The sequence below is a fragment of the Rhipicephalus sanguineus genome, chromosome 1 (genome assembly GCF_013339695.2).
Source record: "Rhipicephalus sanguineus isolate Rsan-2018 chromosome 1, BIME_Rsan_1.4, whole genome shotgun sequence".
Lineage (NCBI taxonomy): Eukaryota > Metazoa > Arthropoda > Arachnida > Ixodida > Ixodidae > Rhipicephalus > Rhipicephalus sanguineus.
The window spans coordinates 86,719,606-86,741,220 of record NC_051176.1 but is presented as its reverse complement, the minus strand read 5'-3'; positions in this window follow the sequence as shown (position 1 = coordinate 86,741,220).

The window sequence follows — 21,615 nt, the reverse complement described above, 5'->3', positions numbered from 1 at the left end:
ATCAGCAAGCTTCCCATGTGCACGCACGACCAGCGCGGGAGCTAAAACTACCGATCTTGGAGGCTTTGTATCTCAGCTTATCATAAATTACTTCAGGGGGCGGCGTCAGGTGGCGACACAGTAGTATGGTGTGCTCTGGTATCGCAGGCTGTTATCGCAAAAAGAGCCACGTTTCCGGCGCCAGACGGCACACTACCCCATTCTGGTAGACCATATATCCACTAACATATCGTAATTTAGGTGTTCCGTACTCAGAAGTCTGCCAACAATCAAAACTAGATGCAGAGATCAAACGACATATCGTAATTTATTAAGTCGTTGGAAAAACCATGCGAGAAAATACCACTTATGTGCACAAAGAGAGCTCGCAGCAGTTTCAGACTTGGATACAAAAGTGTGGCAACGGTGTCGCGTACGGAATAGTCTGACAACAGTCAAGACTCGATGCAGAGATCAACCAACATATGGTAATTTAATGAACGTCGTTGGAAAAGCCGTGCGAGAAAATACTACTTATGTGCACAAAGACAGCTCGCAGCAGATTCACGCTTGGACACAAAAGTGTGGCAACAGTGTTGCGTACGCAAAAGTCTGGCAACAGTCAAGACTAGATGCAGAGATCAACCAACATATGGTAATTTAATGAAAGTCGTTGGAAAAGCCATGCGAGAAAATACCACTTATGTGCACAAAGAGTGCTCGCACAGTTTCACACTTGGACACAAAAGTGTGGCAACGGTGTCGCGTACGGAAAAGTCTGAAAACAGTCAAGACTCGATGCAGAGATCAGCCAACATATGGTAATTTAATGAACGTCGTTGGAAAAGCCGTGCGAGAAAATACCACTTATGTGCACAAAGACAGCTCGCAGCAGTTTCACGCTTGGACACAAAAGTGTGGCAACAGTGTTGCGTGCGCAAAAGTCTGGCAACAGTCAAGACTAGATGCAGAGATCAACCAACATATGGTAATTTAATGAATGTCGTTGGAAAAGCCATGCGAGAAAATACCACTTATGTGCACAAAGAGTGCTCGCACAGTTTCACACTTGGACACAAATGTGTGGCAACGGTATTGCGTACGCAAACGTCTGTCAACAGTGAAGACTAGATGCAGAGATCCACCGATATATGGTAATTTATGGCGGTATTTTGTAAGCATTCCTAAAACGGGCGGTGGCGGTCCGTCCGTTTGAGTCGCACGCAATTGGCCAATGTGAGCCGTGACGAAACGAAACGGATACGCAAGAAACCGTCTCGAGTGCCTATGTTTCAGTCCAATCCAAGCCGCCTGGCAGCCATTTTAATCCATCCGTTTCGTTTCGCAATGTGTCGGAGATCATCCGAAACGAAACGGATGGATTAAAATGGCTGCCAGACGGCTCGGATTGGATTGAAACGTAGGCATTCGAGACGGTTTCTTGCGTATCCGTCCATCCGTTTTCTTTCGTTAAGGCGCTCGTCACGGCTCATTGACCAATCGCGGGCGACTCAAACGGACGGACCGCCTCCGTCCGTTCTAGGAATGCTTACAAAATACCGCCATTAATGAATGTCGTTGGAAAAGCCATGCGTGAAAATACTGCTTATGTGCACAAAGAGAGCTCGCAGCAGTTTCACACTTGGACACAAAAGTGTGGCAACGGTGTTGCATACGCGAAAATCTGGCAACAGTCAAGACTAGATGCAGATATCAACCGACATATGGTAATTTAATGAATGTCGTTGGAAAAGCCTTGCGAGAAAATGCCACTTATGTGCACAAAGAGTGTTCGCAGCAGCTTCACACTTGGACACAAAAGTGTGGCAACTGTGTGGCGTACGCAGAAGTCTGGCAACAGTCAAGACTACATGCAGAGAACAACCAACATATGGTAATTTAATGAATGTCGTTGGAAAAGTCATGCGAGAAAATACCGCTTATGTGCACAAAGAGTGCTCGCACAGTTTCACACTTGGACACAAAAGGGTGGCAACGGTATTGCGTATGCTAAAATCTGGCAACAGTCAAGACTAGATGCAGAGATCAGCCAACATATGGTAATTTAATGAATGTCGTTGGAAAAGCCATTCGAGAAAATACCATTTATGTGCCCAAAGAGTGCTCGCAGCAGTTTCCCACTTGGACACAAAAGTGTGGCAACGGTGTTGGGTACGCGAAAGTCTGGCAACAGTCAAGGCTAGATGCAGAGATCAACCGACATATGGTAATTTAATGAATGTCCTTGGAAAAGCCTTGCGAAAAAATACCACTTAGGTGCACAAAAGTGACCGTAGTTGTTTAACAAGCTTGGACTGAAAAGTGTGGCAACTGTGTTGCATATGCAAAAGTCTGTCAACAGTCAAAACTAGATGAAGAAATCAACCGACGTATTGTAATTAATAAATTTTGTTGAAGAAACCATGCGACAAAATACCCCTTGGTGCAAGAAAAAAAATTCGCAGCATTTCCACGGGTGAATGATGAAGAGCTTGGGCGAAGCTCCTGAAGCAATTATGGTTACACCGTGAAATCTTCAGTGGTTTCACCCAGCAGTAATCAAAGCGATAGCCCAGTACATCATCAAAGACGTGACAAACACTGTATATATTTATACAAGAAATTTTAATAATCGTGGCTTCCGTTCCCCCTTCATTATAACGGCTTTATGGTCGGTGAAGTGATGGATCGGTGATGGGTCCTAGTGGGATGTTTGCAAAGACGAAGTAGTGGGCAGTTTGCAATGGTGGCTTCCGTTCCCCCTTTAATATAACGGCTTTATGGTCGGTGAAGTAATGGATCGGTGATGGATCGTAGTGGGATATTTGCAAAGACCTAGTAATGGGCAGTTTGCAAAGGATCGGTGATGGGTCGTAGTGGGATGTTTGCAAAGATGGTTACGCCGGACAACGGAGACGTGACAAGGTTAGACTAAGAGGAGCTTCGCCCCTAAAAGTGTTCGTAGCTGTTTCACACTTGGACACAAAAGTGTGGCAACAGCGTTGCATACGCAAAAGTCTGTCAACAGTCAAAACTAGATGAAGAGATCAACCGACATATTGTAATTTGAAAAATGTCGTTGGAAAAACCATGAGGGAAAATACCAATGAGTATAGTGTACTAGAATAATTTCCTAGTGACATGTCTGAGAAGGAGCGCGCGTGCCCGTTTGTGTAGACGCCACCAGGCGCCGCCACTGCGCCTTTTTCTAGTAGACCGGTCGCTCTCTCCCCCGCTGCGTTTAACGCTCTCCTTCTCTGCGTTTGTAGGCGTTCCTTAAGCACGGGACTCTTTGATTGCTGCGCAAAAAGGCTGCATTTACTATAGTATAGTGTAAAGAAATTTTGTGAAAACCACAGCAACATACTAGTATCGACAACGTCGTCTGCTAGCGTAAATGCCGCAGACCGGCGGATTCATTGCAGTTCGGGACATCGCCCGCAGCAGTATCTATTCGCATTTTTTTTATCATCCATTTGCACAAACCCATCATATGAGTAACTCTGCATGTTTTGCTTCTATTGCGCAATATCTAGCACAGCATTTAAATCGCGTGCTCATCGCAAACTACACAAAAGTGCTCAGCAACGTCTACGCTGCGTTGCTATGCCAGAAGGCGTACGATGAAATAACGGCCTCGACGGACGCATATTGACGGTGGTAAATTCATGATTTATTCTCGGTTACAGAAACGCAGATAAACAAGATTATTCCGGCGTTTCCTTACCTCATTTTACGGAGTGCAATGAGACGTACTACATGGAAGCATCCCACATGTAAGCGTCCGGAGAAAAAAAGTCATCCACCATTTTTGTTTTCAAATGAACTACGACGTTGAACGTAGCGTCGCAGGGGACGCGCACGAGGCAAGCAGCTGCAAAGCGCGTCTGAACCCGCCCAAAGCGGCGCGAACTGGCCCCGCGACTAGAACAAAGCGCAGCAACGCCACCAGTGGCGTCTACTGGCGTTTGCTTCAACCGGCCTATTGTCCCTGCCTCCTGGACGCGTCACTAGGAAATTATTCTAGTACACTATACCACTGAGTTGCACAAAAATTCTTCATAGTTGCTTCACCCTGGGCCATAAAAAACTGGCAACAGTGTTCCGTAGGCAGCAGTCGGCCAACAATCAAAACCAGACTTAGAGATATACCTATATGTCGTGTTTTGCTAAATGTCGTGAGAAGAATTATCGGAAAAATCCCACTCAGATGAACAAGAAGTGCTCGTCGCTGTTTCACACTTGGACACAAAAGTGTGGCAGTAATGTTGCATACGCAGAAGTCTGTCAACAATGAAAACATGATGGAAAAATTAACCAACATATTGTAATTTAATAAATGTCGTTGAAAAAAGCCATGCGTGAAAACACCACTCAGCTGCACAAAAAGTGGTCCTGATTGTTTGTGGCAACAGTGCTACGTGTGGCAGTGTGGCAACAGTGCTACGTATGCAAAACTCTGTGAACAATGAAAACTAGATGCACAGATCACCCGCCATATCATAATTTAATAAATGTCGCTGGAAAACCATGCCAGAAAAATTGCATTGTGATGCATTAGAAGTGTTATTAGCTGTTTCGCACTCGCACACAAAAGTGTGGCAAAAGTGTTCCTTCTGTAAATAATGAAAATCATATGCAGAGATAAACCAACATGCAGTTATTTGACAAACGTCGTTAAAGAAACCAGGCTTTCCGCACCACGCTTCCTCTACCTATCATCGAAATTCTGTGCCTTTCTGTACTTTTAGTAATAATTTATGTCACGTATGTGTTGTGAGCTGCACAGCTTCTCTGGTCGTCCACCTTTACAGAGTGGAATGCCTCAAGAGAGAGAGAGAGAGAAGCAACTTTTATTGAAACGGCAAGTGTCAGAGGAGTGTATCTCCCCTCCCTCACATGGCAGCTAAGAGTCCTTGGGCCCTAACGGCATCTTCGGCTTGCCTGATGACCTGTAGTTGGTCCTCGATGCTTGAGCTTAGCAGCGCGGTCTCCCACAACTCCGTATTCATATATGTGTTGTTTGGCCCCTTCACGATGTTAGGGCAAGCCCAGATAATGTGTTTGAGCTCCGCCCGCTGATTGCAGTGTTTACATTTGTCTGAGTAGAGGTCCGGGTAACAATGATTATAGGTGATTGGGTTTGGGAAAGTGTTTGTTTGTAATAGGCGCCACGCTGTCGCCTGCTGCTTATTTAATGAAGAGTGTGGTGGTGGGTAATGCTGCCTGCCTAATCTGTAGTGCTTGGTAATCTGTAATCTGTAGGGCAGGAATGACGCGGGCTCCGCGTCATTCCTGCCCCTGCTCGGCTCGCTAACTCTTGAGCGAGGGTGTGTGCGGTTTCATTGTCCGGGAGGGAGGAGTGGGCGGGCGTCCATATAACATAAACGTGGCGCTCTCCGCAAAAGTTATTTAAGATCCTTAACGCCTCTTTCGAGACCCTTCCGTTAGCGAAGTTATGAATCGCGGCTTTAGAGTCACTGATTACGACGCTGGCCGCTGTGGACGCAAGCGCCAGCGCTATGGCCGTTTCCTCCGCGATTTCCGAATTTACTGCTTTAATTGTGCCGCTAGCCAGCAGGTGGCCCGCTTGATTTGAAGCGACTATTGCCATGTGTCGACCGTCAGCATATTCGGCTGCATCTACATAGACCACGTCCGCATCGAGTTGGAACTTCTTGTGTAGTGCTCTCGCTCTAGCATTCCTCCGCTCGCGATTATGTTCGGGGTGCATGTTTCTGGGTAACGGATGTATTATGATGCGCTCTCTCGTTTCTCTTGGTATATTGTATTTATTGCCGCTTTGGCCAGCGTGCGCTATTGCAAGTTTGTGTGCACAAAGACAGCTCGCAGCAGTTTCACGCTTGGACACAAAAGGGTGGCAACGGTGTTGCGTACGCAAAAGTCTGGCAACAGTCAAGACTAGATGCAGAGAACAACCAACATATGGTAATTTAATGAATGTCGTTGGAAAAGCCATGCGAGAAAATACCACTTATGTGCACAAAGAGTGCTCGCAGCCGTTTCACACTTGGACACAAAAGTGGTTGTTTAACAAGCTTGGACTGGAAAGTGTGGCAACAGTGCTACGTATGCAAAAGTCTGTGAACAATGAAAACTGGATGCACAGATCACCCGCCATATTATAATTTATTAAATGTCGCTGGAAAACCATGCCAGAAAAATTGCATTGTGATGCATTAGAAGTGTTAGTAGCTGTTTCGCACTCGCACACAAAAGTGTGGCAAAAGGCGCATTAATATGAAAGTAGCTTATGCTTATTCTATATGTTGTAATACGCAGTGCCGTGTAAGTAGTTTATGCGCCGTGTATATGTTGCGTGGGAATGGCGTTAGAGGAACGTCGAGGAGGAGAAAATACGACGACGATGTGCGTGCGTAGCATGCGTAGCGCTGCTGATTGATTGATTATTTCGATATTAAGGTTCCTTTCTCATTCTATTGGCACATAACCCAAAGATTCTTATCTTATTTTCAATACTCGCTTGTAGTCCGATTAATTCAATTACTTTTGTCTAAATTCTGAATTTCCATGTAATGTTTACCGCCGGTTTCATGGCCAATCCCCCTTTGTGGGTAAGAGCCAGTAGAAGAGGTTCAGGCAAGCAAGCAAGTGCTTGCTTGTGGGAGCCCCGCGATAATGGGCATGAGCGGAATGCAAGGAACGAGGAAACAAGCAAGCAAGCCCCGCCTGGGCCGCAGAATGCTGTTGGGCATGGCTGGTGCTGTTCTCTTGGACTGACTTCGAGCCTAGCCTGCGGAGACTCGGCCGTCTCCAGCGCTGGTGCATGGAATGAGGAATTCCAGCTGCGTTCCGGGAAGAACTGCGTTCGTGCGGAGGCTACGGTGCCCGTTCCACAGCATGGTGGTGGCCACCTCCCGGTCTGCGTGATCTTCGCTAACCATGTGAGCTGATGAGCCATGCCGAGCACGAAATGGCAAGTTCTTGTGTAGGCTCTCTTGGCATTTCACTATGAAAAAATGAGAGGAAGTTTACGCTTTGCATTTAAGAGTGAAACAGGATAGCGTATCGGGCCCATTTCGCATCGCTTTATCATTCGCTTGCCATGTTTGGCTTCTCGGTGGATGCTTCAACCGAGCTGTGACAAAAGGAACATTTCTGCTGGAAGCATTTGCCAGTATAAACTCAGCTGCGGTATATCTGCTACACCATTCTTCACTACGTAAGAGCGAAGCAACCACTGTGCGGTTTTAAGGCGAAATGTGCGCCTACGTACCGGCACACTTTATTGATGCTATGGCTGTTGTTGATTCATTACTGATGAGCCCTTTGTAATGTTTGGGTAGAGTTAAACTGCTTGCTATTTACGCAATTCACATAGTGTTACACCTGTTGCGATTGAACGCTTCCGGCACACACTACCCGTTTTTTAACATGACTCGTACATGTTTCCCACTTGGACAGAAAAGTTCGGCAACAGTGTTGCGTAGAGAAATGTCTACCAACAAGAAGCAGAGATCAGCCGAGAAATCGTAATTTCATGAACGTTTGTTGAGAAACCACGCGAGCAAATATCACTCAAATGAACAAAATATGTTCTTAGCTTTTTTGCACTTGAACAGAAAAGCTTGGCAGCATGCAGTGTTCCGTGAGCAAAAGTAAACATAGTGTACTCACTGGTGTTAGTTCCCAAAGTTGGTGCACCGTCAGCGTCTCTAAGTATACGACCAAGAATATCGCGTGATGACGCCTCGAAACTGCGGCTAAGCATACAAGCGTCGGTATCTCTGACCACGCGGCAAAGCACTTCACTGACAGATGAAGGGCCGTCAACAATGGTGGAGCGAACCTTTCGTCAGTGAACCTTTTCAGTCAAGCAGGGGGCAGACAACCTTGCGTACAGGACCGCATTGGATACCCTGGCGACGGTCCAAACAAATAACAAAAGATAGTGCTTCAGAGTTCTTCTTACTCTTTTTAGACACTATTACTGGAGCTGTAACTTTTTGTACACTGAAATATTACTTACAACTGACAATAGCGACGATCCTAAGACGTATAGGGCACCGTACAATTTCTCTTTTAAATGCCAGCGCCAAGCCTGGGATCTTTTGAACGGCAACGGTGGGCGACTAAACAGCGCGCTGTCAGAGGTAATCGTGGAGGCAGCAGTTTCGCGGCGCGGGTTGGCGCGCTCTTCGATGGATGGCGCCATGCAGCCTAGGGTCTGCCCGTTCACTTACGACATTCCGCTATCATGCGGCCAAAGATAAATAGGACAAAGGGGCAGATGCTTCAATGACGGGACAAGAGAGCATGCGGCATCATTAGAAAGAACCCCTGATAGACATCTCGTCTTTCACAATCGCCATTGTAAGTACACGGTGCAACTGCATGACATCCAATTTTTAGCAAGAAGCAAAGGCAAGATTAAGGGCGAAATTTTAGGAGCCATGGCCATCAACGAAAGCGGATAATGAGGCATCAGTACACCCTCCATACTAATAACAGAAAAAGAACAAAAAAGATTCATGTGCACAAGTAACGAATCTTGGAATCAGTGAGCAATGCATTCGATATCGAATGCTATAAAAGTGCAAGGAAATTTGAATAAACGCTCAGTTGATAGTCCAGCGGTGTGTCGCCTCCCTTTCTGTCCTCGACCAAGTAGTTGGCTGGAACCCCCTCGCTATCGTCATATTCTGTTTAACGTCTAAGTCGATAACATGGCCACGCGCATCGTATGTTATAGTCGTGAGTAACAGCGCGCGTGCGCTGGCGACGAACGCGGCTGAAGCAAAGATAATACGAGCTGGCTTCTCCGTGGCACGGAGGGCGGATGTGATAACATCACCTCGCGTGCGAGACCTCGCGTTGATTGCTCCTCAGGCTGAGAGGAAACGCCCCGCCCGTGTTTCCTCAGCCGAAGGAGCACGGACGCCGGGGGAGGGGCTGCGTCGCTCGAGCAGCAACTGGTAACTTTGATCGTAAGGGCGCGGGCACGATCGCTGGCGCGCGCGCTATCTCGGCAGACATCACGAAACGGCTCGTATACCTTTCCGCGTGTTGTGTTCTCATCGCTTCGCGTTGAGAGAACAGATTGCACGAAAACCGGGTCTCACCCTGGAGCGGCTTTATTCCCTTACACCGGTGTTTTAAAGCGGAGCTGTTAAAGGGACACTAAAGGCAAATATTAAGTTGACGTTGATTGTTGAAATAATGTTCCAGAAACTTCGCAGTGCTTGTTTCGTGCCACGGAAATGCTTAATTTGAAATAAGATTAGTTATGAACACATTAACAAATACATATGTTATGTGGTAGATCCCACGCCGTGTGGTAATCAGTTCCTTGCGAAGCAATCAGCGTGTACTTGTCTGCGCTGCATTTTTGGAGGGCTTTCAGCCAAGCGTTACGAGGTGGATCTACGTGTTTTTGTAAGCGTAGTAGGTGTGTGCACATCGTGGCTTTACCAGGAACGTCGATTACACCGGCGTTTAAAGGTTAACTTATGGTGTGACGTAACGCGAGCACGCACATTAGAGCACAGACATGACTATTATCGATACGAAGTGCACTTTACGGTGCGATGATATGAATATCATACGCAACTTTCGTTAGCGTATTCTTCCAGGGTCGAGCAACGCTTGAATATACCTTGCTTAATCATAAAAATATAAATGTAATGTTTATTAGACTTCTATGAAAGCGCAGCCAACACTCGAACGATAATTGACGTTAACGCGGCATACGCCTGCATCATAGCAGTGCATATGCAATGATTATTGCTTTGTTATAAAATTATATAGCCAGCACAGCAACCAGAAGTGGCACCCGCCACGGTGGTCCAGTGGTTATGGTGCACGACTGTTGACCCGCAGGTCGCAGGATCGAATCCCGGCCGCGGCGGCAGCATTTTCGATGGAGGCGAAAATGCTTGAGGCGCGTGTACTTAAATTTAGACGCACGTAAAAGAACACCAGACGGTCAAAATTTCCGGAGCCCTCCACTACGGCGTCTCTCATAATGAAATCGTGGTTTTCGGACGTTAAACCCCAACAATTATTATTATTCACAAGTGACGCTGCACTGACATAACGCTTGCATAGGGTCTTCTAAAGCAGTTTCAAGACGTCGCGTGGCTCTGTGGTAGAATACCTGACAGCCACGCAAAATGCTTGGGTTCGATACCTGCTGGGATACTGATTTTTATTCTCTGCATTCGCCGGGTCAACTCTCACGATGTCAGTTTTTCTTAAAGTTCTCGCATTGAAAATAGGAATATCTGTTCTCGCCGTTCCTGGGAAGATATCACCTGTGGCGCATACCCGCTTACCATGGCCCATGATATACGGGTATGTGCCACACCTGTCTGGGAGAAAGGGTCTGACGACGTATACGCGATAGGATTTTCACGTTATTCATGTCATGATCAGACAGTCACCTTCGTCAAACCCTCTTACCCTCCCATGCCGATTTCGGTCTTCACCAAGCTATGGAGGCGATCACGAGAGCACCCATACGTGGGCGGCTAGATAGATACGTAGATAGAAACGCTCAAAGTGCCTAGGGTTCTCTTAGAAATGCTTCGCATTTAATAAATAAATATGGTTTTCTACGTTAATAAATAACTATTTATATAAGATGGGTGGTTATCTTGTGGCCTAGCCAAATCCAGGTGGAATTGCTTTAAATTAGCACACGCTTTCTGTAGTTTCCATAAAAATTGTTTGCATTTGCGTACCGTTGCTCAACATTCTCCGTTACCTCAGTGCCGTGTGCTACACAGCAGCTTTGTTGGTTAGCCCCATTGTAAAGTGGCTCATGAATTTCTTGTGCATGTTAGTATGGGAGTTCTTTGCACTGTGTACATGAAAGTAGTTTATGCGCAGTGTATATGTTGTTAAACGAAGTGCCCTGAAAGTGTTTTATACGCAGTGTATGTGTTACCTAGGAATAGCCGCCAGAGAAACGCCGAGGAGAAGAAAACAAGCCGAAGCGCACGCGTGTGATAAGCAGTGCGTGCGCGTGGGAGGCCGGCCTGGACGCTGCTGAATGCTGTTGGTCATGGCGGGTCCTGCTCTCCTGGAATGATTTCGAGCCTAGACTGCGGAGACACGGCCATCGCCAGCGCTGGTGCAAGCATCGATGAATCCCGGCTGCGTTCCGGGAGGAACCGTATTCGTGGGGAGGCCGCGTCGCCGGCTCCACAGTAAAGGGGTTGACCGCCTTCCAGCCTGCGTGACCATCTTCGCTTACCATGCGAGCTGGTGAGCCATGTTGAGCAAGCAAAGGCAAGTGGCAGTGTTGGATCTCCTGCAATTCCCACAGAAAATGTGAGAGGACGCTTACGCTTCGCGTTTAAGAGTGGAATGTGGTAGCGTTTCGGCCCCGTTCGCATCGCTTTATCATACGGCTGCCAGTCTTCGCTTCTCGGTTGATGCTTCAACCGTGCTGCGAGACAAGGAAAGTTTGTGCGCGAGACATTTGTCGTTGTAACCTATCGTAGCTTCTTGCTTGATAGACGCTCTTATTTTATAGGGCATGCAACCTATCCAGAATAGATTCCACAGGTACAAAGCTATACGGGAACGCTCAGTAAGAGAGAACCCAAGTTATGATCGGAGTCCAATGAGAGTGCACTGTACCGTTTGTAAACACGGCAGGCAAAAAATTGCCGATTGCATAGCGCACCTGCGTTGCCCTTATGGTAATTCTCCTGGCCCATATACTGTTGCGCAGTGACAGTATGATATGCAGTTTGAAGAACGAGGGTGAAGCATGAAGAAAGGACGACTTGGACTTGGGTGGACAAAGGACAAGCGCTTGTCCACCCTAGTCCACGTCCTGCTTTTTCGCGCTTTAACCTCGCTTATCATTAAACACCAACTTGACCAAACAACCACCAGTCTGCGGTGGTCGAACACCCAAAAAATTTACGAAGGCTTCCTGGGAGAGAGGAGAGCAATGACACGAAGGTCGAAAGCAAATGTCCCCAGTGAAGGACTGCTGGCCGTCTGAATTTTGAGCGTGACGAACAATGTTTGAAGCAATTATCATAGAATTGACTTATGAGCCAGTTTTCACAGCTTGTGCTTTTTGTGCGCGGATTCGTTCATCCCTCTCATTTCCAAAAATCATGATGGAATGATTCTGTCTGTTAGATGCCAGTCCTCGGGTATTCAGAAGTGCCATAAAGGCATTTATTTACCTAATTTTTGTGAGTGTTTTTATAACTCGGAATTTTGACAACACTTTCAGTGATAATGAACATGCAAGACTTTCTAAATTGGAAAAAAAATTATGCGAGAAAATACCACTCACGCAAAAAAAAATGTTTGTGATTATTTTACACTTCGACAGAAAATGTTGCCAACAGTGTCGCATACACAGTGGTCTGCCACAAATCGAAACTAGATGCAGAAATAAACTGACATAACTTATTTTATTGAATGTCGTTGAAAAACCGTGCTAGAAACTACCACTCAGGTGCACAAAAAGTGTTCGTACCTATTTCCCACTAGGTCACAAAAGTGTGGCAGCAGCTGGACGCAAAAGTATGTCAACAATAAAAACTAGATGCAGAAAAAACTATCGTAATTGAATAAATGTCGCCTTAAAAACCGTGCGAGAAAATCCCACTCAGATGCGTGAGAAGAGTTCGTAGCTGTTTCACAGTTAGACACAAACGTACGGCAACAGTGTTGCGTCTGTCAACAATTAAAACCAGATGCAGAGATAACCAACATAATAAACGTCGTTAAAGGGACAACGCTTTCTGGGCCACGCTTTCTCTACCTTTCATCAAAATTCTGTGTGCTGCACAGATTCGGTGGTCATCCACAATTACAGAGTGGAATGGCTCAAAACGTTTTTGTGCAGTGTATATGTGAGGATGCGCGCTGCCATAAAAGTAATTTATTCTATACGTGTTTATACGCAGTGCCGTGAAAGTGGTTCATACTCAGTGCATATGTTGTGTGGGAATAGCAGCCAAAAGAACGCCGAGGCGGAAAGAAGACGACGAAGTGCGAGCGTAGGATGTGTACGCTGCTTAATGCCGATGGGCATGGCAGGCGCTGCCCTCCTGGACTGATTTCGGGCCAGGCTGCGGGGACTCGGCCGTCTCCAGCAGTGGTGCACGTGCCCCAGAACTGCGTTGGTAAGGAGGCCACGCCTCCCGTTACACAGCATGGGGTTGAGAGCCTATCTGCGTGACGATCTTCGCTGACCATGGGAGCTGGTGAGCCATGCCGAACAAGCAAAGTGAAGTGTCTGTCTTGGCTCTCCTGCAATTCGGACAGGAAAGAGAGAACGCTTACGCTTCGCATTTATTGGGGCCCTGCAGCACGTTTATGGCTTCATTAAAGGAGTTTATTGCCTCACGAGTCAGCTACCGCAAAAAGTTTTAGGATCCGTCAAGTACGAGAGGAGTTACACGGATTAGTCGCACGCCTTCATTTCTTTGTCTGCAATCGTTCCAGCGATGGCGCTTAAAGCTACACAGGGGGGATGACAAGGGGGCTGCAGCTACGTCCGTTCGTTAGCGCACGTCATGACCTGGAACAATTTCTTTTCCTTTTTTGAACGCGCGGCTTACTTTCAGTTTGACAGCGAGCGCACAGGGCGGGCACGTCGCGGCATCCCGCGGCAGCCGCAGTAACTCTGCAACTCACGATGCTCAAGTCAGCCAAATGCCGTTGACTTTGTGTTGATGACTGGGTAATTTTGGATTATGGCATCATTTGTCGAGAAAACAGCGAGCGATTTCTAGCTGCCATTTAAAATTATTTGTAAATTCGAGGCCGCGTGCTGCTCAATATTATTTGCCTCGCATGTCCTCAGGAGCCTTGCGTACCGACAGGTAACGTTTTCTCACCATGCTCAAGAAGTGTTGCAGAGCCCCTTTGAGACAAACATGATAGCCTACTGTAAGGAAAGGAGACAAAAGTGATGTGTTTAGGCATGATTTGGGACTAAAAGGACTAAAAAGCGTCGAGAACCGGGAAAACCGAAACAGGAAGAAGAGAAGAAAAATAGAAGAAACGTGCGGAAAGGAGCTCGCGGGTTCAGGCCACGAAGGCGGACGAAGCCGTGCGCCGCGCGAGGTGACGAGCTCCGGGCGACGTTCCTGGGGCGGGCGTTCGAGCAGTACGTGCCTGCCGGGTCGAGGGCCGATAGCCGGTCCAAGGTACAGTTCCGGTGGCCTGCTCAAGGTTCAAGGACGAGGCCTGCTGAACGGCTCCTGCCTGGTTGCAGTGGCCGAGGGCAGGATCGTGGGCGAGGCCTACCTGGTACTATCTTCGTGGGTCGTGGCCTGACACGGGTTCTCGGGAGTTGCGACCTGTACTGCTGGGTTGGCCGCGACTCCGACTCAACGGCGCTGCACACGGTAGCGCATCCGTGTGCCGTCAAGCGTGCCAGCCGTGCCACCTGTGTACTCGCGCACCTCAACAACCGCATCATGCTGGGACGACGGGGACCCAAGCTGTGAGACGGCGTTTTTCTTTCACGAATCGGGAACTATACGCGTTCGACACCCTTGTAGCCTAGCCGGACTCTGTGCCTACTAATTCATGACTGTCGCACATGTCGCGTGATGATTGACAGTTAGTGCTGTATATGTAGTTCTTTGTCCTACCATCGTTCTCATCTTCTCTAGTGTTCAATATAAAGCTTCTTTTCTTCGCCTCGACGAATTCTTTCTCGTCCGTCATCAACAAACATAGTGACGAACGTCCATAATCATCACACCTATCGGGCCCCGTTCTCAACGCCTTCTCATTCGCTTGCTATGCTTCGCTTCGCGGTGGATGCATCAACCATGCTGCAAAACAGGAACACATGAACGTGTACAAATACCATCACGATTCCGTTCCAGAATGGTGTCGGGCTGTCTGTGGCGAATTTTATTAGTCTATTAGAATATTATCTTAAGCCGTGTAGATGTTGCATATGCAGTGTCACGCAAGTGGTTTATACGGTAGGTTTTGGTTGCGCAGTGCCATGAATGTTTAGCCTGTGTACGTGTTAATGTGCCCAGAGAAAGTTGTTTCTACATAGTGTACATGTTGCTCTACCCAGTGGTATAGAAGTGGTTTCTAAGCAGTGTAGCTGTTGGCATACGCAGTGTCATGAAAGTGATTCCTGCGGGTTGTATGTATTTTTATGTGTAGTGCCATGAAAGTGCTTTATAGCCGCTGTAAATGTTGGCGTGTCCAGTGAATTGCCCTTAGTATATATGTTGGTATAGGCAGTGTGAAGAAAATGTTTATAGATACTGTATGTGTTTGTGTTCCCAGTGGTGAAAGTTTAGCCTGTGTATCTGTTGGTGTGTGCAGTGAAGGTTGTTTCTACGTAGTGTACATGTTGGAATGCGCAGTGTAATGAAAGTGGTACATATGCAATGTATATGTTGGTATGTGAAGTGTATTGAAAACTCTTTATACGCAGTTCTTGTTCGTTGGCGCAGTGTAAGGCGATGGGACAAGCTTTTGTCCGTGCAATGCACGTGGTTTTTTTTTGTTGCGGAAGTGGTCGGCTTGCGTGCCTCTAATATTTGTGCGAAGCGAAGCTTACTCATATTTTTGTTGTTTTCTTGCTAATCAATAAAGACGCTTTGACGAAGACTACAAACTACTTGACTGTCGTTTTCATTTCATATTTAGGCTGCCGAAGGCACCTGTTGTCTTCGTCGAGCAACTCTACATTGAGGCGGAGAGAGTGAATAAATGTGAATATTTTGAGAACATACTTGGCACCGGCACCTTTTGTTCAGGATGGTTTGAGCTCGGGTCAATTCCTGAACCCTCGCGACCAGCCTTAGTCTATCTTAATGGTTAGAGCTGGCCAAGGCTCTCTTGCAAAGCTCGTTGTTGTGGCATGGATTGCGGCAAGAGTTAAGTGGGAACTGCCTGCAGCCTCCTATAATATACCGAAGTGAACCGCGCTCGCCACAGAAGCGGCACTACGCAGAGAATTGTGTACGAAACACATTGCTGTAAGAACTAGGGGTGTGAGAACAGAGAATTTTATATCCGAATGGAATACGAATCGAATAGTGATGACACCGAATCGAATGTGAATACAAATTGAATGCTGTTTGAATGGTTTTCAAATAGTAAGGTAACCGTAGACTGGTAAGGTAACACCGTACTCGTATAAAGCAGCAACTTGAGCCTTCCCAATATTTTGTACTGCAGGCTGAAGTATAGCAGTGACTAGAATATTCCAGGTGGTACTTTGTCAACAGCTTTTAAATAAAACTGATATATATTAATTAGTCATTTTTCATGAGTTAACATTATCGTGAATTTTATGGTGAGAGATAGAAGTTTTAAGCAAAAACGCCTTCATCCTCTGATCAATTTGACCTCGATATTCCCGTAAGTACATTGGCTGCATGCATTTGGGTAAATCGATTATGAAAAGAAGAAAAGTTGCCTCTTGCTGTTTCAACGTCTTATTCCTTCGTGCATTATTCGTCATTGGTGATTATTCGAGAAATATCCGAAAAATATCAATGAGAACTCAGTGGCAGAAATCGTGGTAGAGCTCTACCACTGGACGCGTTATTTGAAGGTCGCAGGTTTGGTCGCTGTCGGCGGCAAGTTACCTTTTCGTCCACTTTACTTCACATTTATATCCTAATTACTACAAATAACAAATCCTATACTTTCCTTGGCATTATTGTCTGTTCTCATTATTATTGTGTCTAATAAAGAAAAACGAGCCCTTAAAGGTCATCTTCTTTCCTTCGAAAAATATTTCGAATATGCACTATTCGATTCGAATACTTAATCGAATAGAACGCTATTCCATTCGTTATTCGAAATTTTCCAATATTCGCACACCCCTACTAAGAAGCGATTTGAGGGCGTTGTTTTTTATGAAAAAGTTGTATTGCTCTACACTTTATGGCACATACGTGCGAGAGGTGTCGCCCGTAGTTTCAGGGAGTTATCGGTGAATTTGAAGGGCCCTGTCCGGTTATATGGAAGCGACCGCGCTGGGTGCACTGGAAGGCGGCAGCCCTGTTACGTATCGTATCGAAGTGACTAGATTTGGATGAAGGCCAGTCGAAAAAGAATCTGGTAATGAAATAATTTTCTTTAATGCCGTTCTTTTAATCCGGTAATGAAACTGCTGATGTTTATGCGCAGCATTTATTCGCAAACCAATGACGCTTTGAGCGTTCGATGACAGTATGACTGCAAGACGTACAGACGGGTCCACTGTTAAAGGGAGCACTTGCGTGCAGGGCATGTTTGGATTTCGCTCTCTTGCAAAAGCATATTGGCTTAGATTTGCATAAAACTACTGATGGTTGACAGTTCAGTCTCTTTTTGACAGACTCGTGCAGTGTTTGAACAATGTTTCTCTGTGCCCTTCCTGTTAGAGGGCCAGCAAAATGAAAGGTGCTCATTGGAGTGTTCCCTTTAACAGTGGACTGCTGACATGTCATGATTTTAATATGTACTTCGTTACAATAAACGTGACGTTTGTGCTGTAATGTGAGTGCTGGCGTTGCGTCGGAGAATGAGCTTCCATTTAGACGCCAGTGTAGTCAACGTGCTTGCAAAGCCCACGATATGCACACTACTACTCAAATTACACAAAGACTGCTTAATGTACGGCATATATAGGCAGCGACTTCCTGACTGCTTCGCACGAAATCGATTCCCACAATGCATATGCTCTCCCATAATTTTACCTTCGATCCAAACACTACGATGTAGATCGACACTTTTTTGTAAATTCAGCATTTGGGGTCATATCATAGCCTAACAGAAATGTCGGCTACACTGGAGCATTAAGTGTAGCTAATGGTTCACAGTAACGTCGGCACCCACGTTGGAGCACAGACGTCAGTTTTATCGAAACGAAGTGGACGACGCTACGGTGAGATCATGTGCACATCATAAGTAGCGGTCGTTGACGTATTCCTCCAGGGTCGAGCAACGCTTGACCGTGGCCTTCGAGATTAGCTCCGGCAGCGCGCCAGAGCTAATCTCGGAGTCCACAGCTTCACTATAGCTTGCTGACTAATTGGAGCATTAATCTAATTTTTATTACACTATTATAAACCGGATATTGAACACTCCTACTCGAACTGATGTTGCCTCGACATCACGCCTGCATACGGTTTTTCCGAAGGTGTATAAAGCACTGACGAGGCTCTGTGGTGGAATGTATACTCGGCTGCCAAGCATAATGCCTAATGCCTGGGTTCGATTTTATCCTTACCGTTATGGCCAAGACGGTCAATATTATACGGAAATAAATAAATAAAATCCCGACCATAACCACGAAGTGAATGATGTTAGAGGAGCTTCCTCGGAGATAATCAGGTAAACCGTGAATGCTGCGTACAATTTCTCTACTGTCATATAAAGACGTGACACGTTGTTATAGTAGCGATTGTGGTCATGTTATTGTCGAACCACAAGCGGTCGCAGACCTTGCAGCTGTGGTTGAACGTGTGGCCGAGGAAATCGCGCTGAAGCACAGGTAGCGACCGCTTTGAAGCGCAGGTAGGGGTCGCTACTTCAGGTAGCGACCGTTTTCGGCGCTTCGCCGCTGCATCCCGCGGCCGTACCTCTTCGAGGTTCTCTTGCGGCCGCTTCCGCGCTGCTTCGGCTTCGCGGGCTTGTATCTCGGGGTCCGCACGACGCTTACGTCTCTCAGCGGCCTCGCGAGCTCTCACCGCAGGGTCATCGCGGCGAGCCCACGCTCCCGCTGCCTTCCGAGCCCTCCGCTCCGCCACCTTCGTTGCCATCAGGAGAAGCGATGAGACGAGCAGCTGCACTACACTGCGACGTCAGTGGTCGATCATATCGCATCGACGACTTCAGGAAAACCCTCAAAGACTTGGCTGTGATACTGCAAGTGAGTGGCACCGGGGCATATCAGATGTCGCACGTGTGGTTATTGAACATGAAGACTGACGAAGCGAAGAAAGCGCTAACGGAAGCAGGCGTCCTGAAACATAAAAACTGGGTGTGCCTTGTCATCGACCCGACGCGTCAAGAAGTTGAGATGAAGCTGCACTGGCTGGCGTTTGATGTTACAAGGGAAGCTATCCCACGTGCCTTCTATGAGTACGGCGACGTAAAGGAGGTGAACGATGACCGATGGAGGGTTGAGGATTTTGAAGGAGTAGAATCAACAATCCTATGATACGCTTGCAGCTTCGTGAAGGCGTTTCTATGGATCAACTGCCGGATCAAATGCGTATCGGAAGCAGTATGGCACTTGTCGTAGTGCCAGGGAGAGCGCCTTTGTGCTTGCGTTGCTGAAGTACGGGGCACATGCTGCCGAAGGTTGAAGACTGCAAGAAAGATAACTTAGAACTCCCTTTTTCTGAAGCAGAAGTGGCAAATGCAATCACTGACCTTCATTTGGGAAAGTCCCCACGTCCTGACGGATTAACGGCTGCATTTTATAAACAGTTGAAACACGAAATAGCCCCAAGTCTAGCAGCGGTATTTAACGAAGCATTAGATACAAAAGTACTTCCGCCATCATTTCTATTATCTCATACTATATTAATTCTGAAAACTGAAGACGCAGTTAAATTACGTGACGTAAAGTCATACAGGCCAATTAGTCCATCGAATAATGACTACAAGATTTTGATGAAAGTCCTAGCAAGGAGACTTCAAACAGTTGTTCATGATATTGTAGGCGACCACCAGACATGCGGAATTAAAGGGCGTACTATATTTACAAATATTCATAAGGCACGAAGTGTACTAGAATGCTCTGATGCCACAAATGACCACACTGCAATGATCCAAATTGATTTGGAAAAAGCGTTTGAACGAGTACCCCATGACATTCTACTTCTCTTGTTGGACTATGTGAATGTTAGTAGCGTGATTCGCGATGGGGTCCGAATGGCATATACTGGATGTAAGACGCGGCTCATCATCAACAAAGTTATCGGCAAACGAATCAACGTTGAACGTTCTGTGCGGCAAGGCTGTCCTTTCTCTTCTCTTCTCTTCTATTTTCAATTTAGATAGAATCATTTTGCCGGAAGGTCATAGAAAGTAGTACCATAAAAGGATACAAACTACAAGAAGCTGAAGTACGGTTACTGGCTTACGCCGATGGTATAGCTGTGTTTTGTAAAGATTACGAAAGCGTCACTGAAACCGCAAAAATTGGGAGCCTTTATTGCAATACGAGTGAAAGTCTGGTCAACTGGAGCAAGTGCGTGGGTTACTGGCACGGTGAATGGCCTGTGACTCCTGACTTCTTTGCGGGTATATCATCGACTACTACTCCTGTGCGGTACTTAGGTGTTCCACTGGAATATTATTGTGACAGTGAACCGTACTGGCGGCGTGAGGCCGCTGAACTGCGAGAAAAAACTCAGCAGTTCAAGGGTGTTCATCGATCAATTTTCGCCAGGGCAACCTTTTGTAATATATTTTTGGTTAGTAAGCTCTGGTACGTGCTTCAAGTACTGCACTGTTCGCGTGTGAATGTACAAAAGCTTCACCGAATATTTGCTGTTTTCTTGTGGCGTTCTTCTTGGGAGCGAACAAGTAGAACTAACCTTTTCAGACGGGTTCGCTCTGGTGGCCTTAGTCTGTGTAATTTGTATCTCAGTCATTTAGTTAAACGGTTCACGTTCTTCCGAAACAATCGAGACCCGTTCTTACGTACTGTTATAAAGCTTAGGCTTGGGAGGGTATTGCCGGAACTGGTGGTGACTTCTGGCCACATGAAAACAAATGTTAGAGCTTACTTGAAAGAAGTACCTATTTCATGTCTCTCTTTAAAAACGCGTTTTTCTTTGGAATATCTCTCTTCTGTTTCCCGTAAAAAGTTATACAAAGATCTAGTAGATACAATTCTTCATGTTCCTCTTTACAGAGCAATGTACCATGTAGGCCCAGGTCAGAATGTCTTAAGCCGAGTAAAAAAATGGAGCTAACACCTGAAGTAAAATCATTTTTCTTCAAATTACACAGTGCAACATTGTCTGTCAAAACATGGAAAAGGGCTTATTCGTTCCATGGGGAGACCTTTGTTCACTCTGCAGGAAGCCGGAGACAATCGAACATGCTTTTCTTGACTGCTGGGATGCGGTCTTTTTTTGGGACGTTCTTCAACGCACTTCAAAAAAGGATTTGCCCCTTGACGCCTACGGCATCAGATTTCTCCCGGTTGAAAATGAGGAAGGGGTACTGTTCGATCTAATCATGTTACTGGGCCTGCACAGTATACGGCAGTCAAGAATGACGGTGCGCCATGCTGATATTAATGCACGTCCGGTTCGACACTACTTCATCGAGACTATATGTTCATTTGTAGAAACCCAGAAGGTCCAGCAAGATGTACCGGATTGGCTTCATCAAGTAGAAAGCCTTCTACAGATGAAGCAATTTTAAGAGGCTTGCAAACTGTATTTTTTAAATTTTTATTTCATTTTTTTTGTTCTTTGTTCCGTATATATTTGTTTGTCACTGCTGTATGTATGTACACAGGCAATAAAAAAACATTGTGGCCTTGTGGTAGGACACCTGCTTGCCACGCGAACGTCCCGGGTTCGATCCTTAATGGGACCGAAAATTTTTATTTAATTTGCATCTCTCGATTTTTCGGTCACGGACAATCTTTCGCTCACAAGCGACGTAGCGACG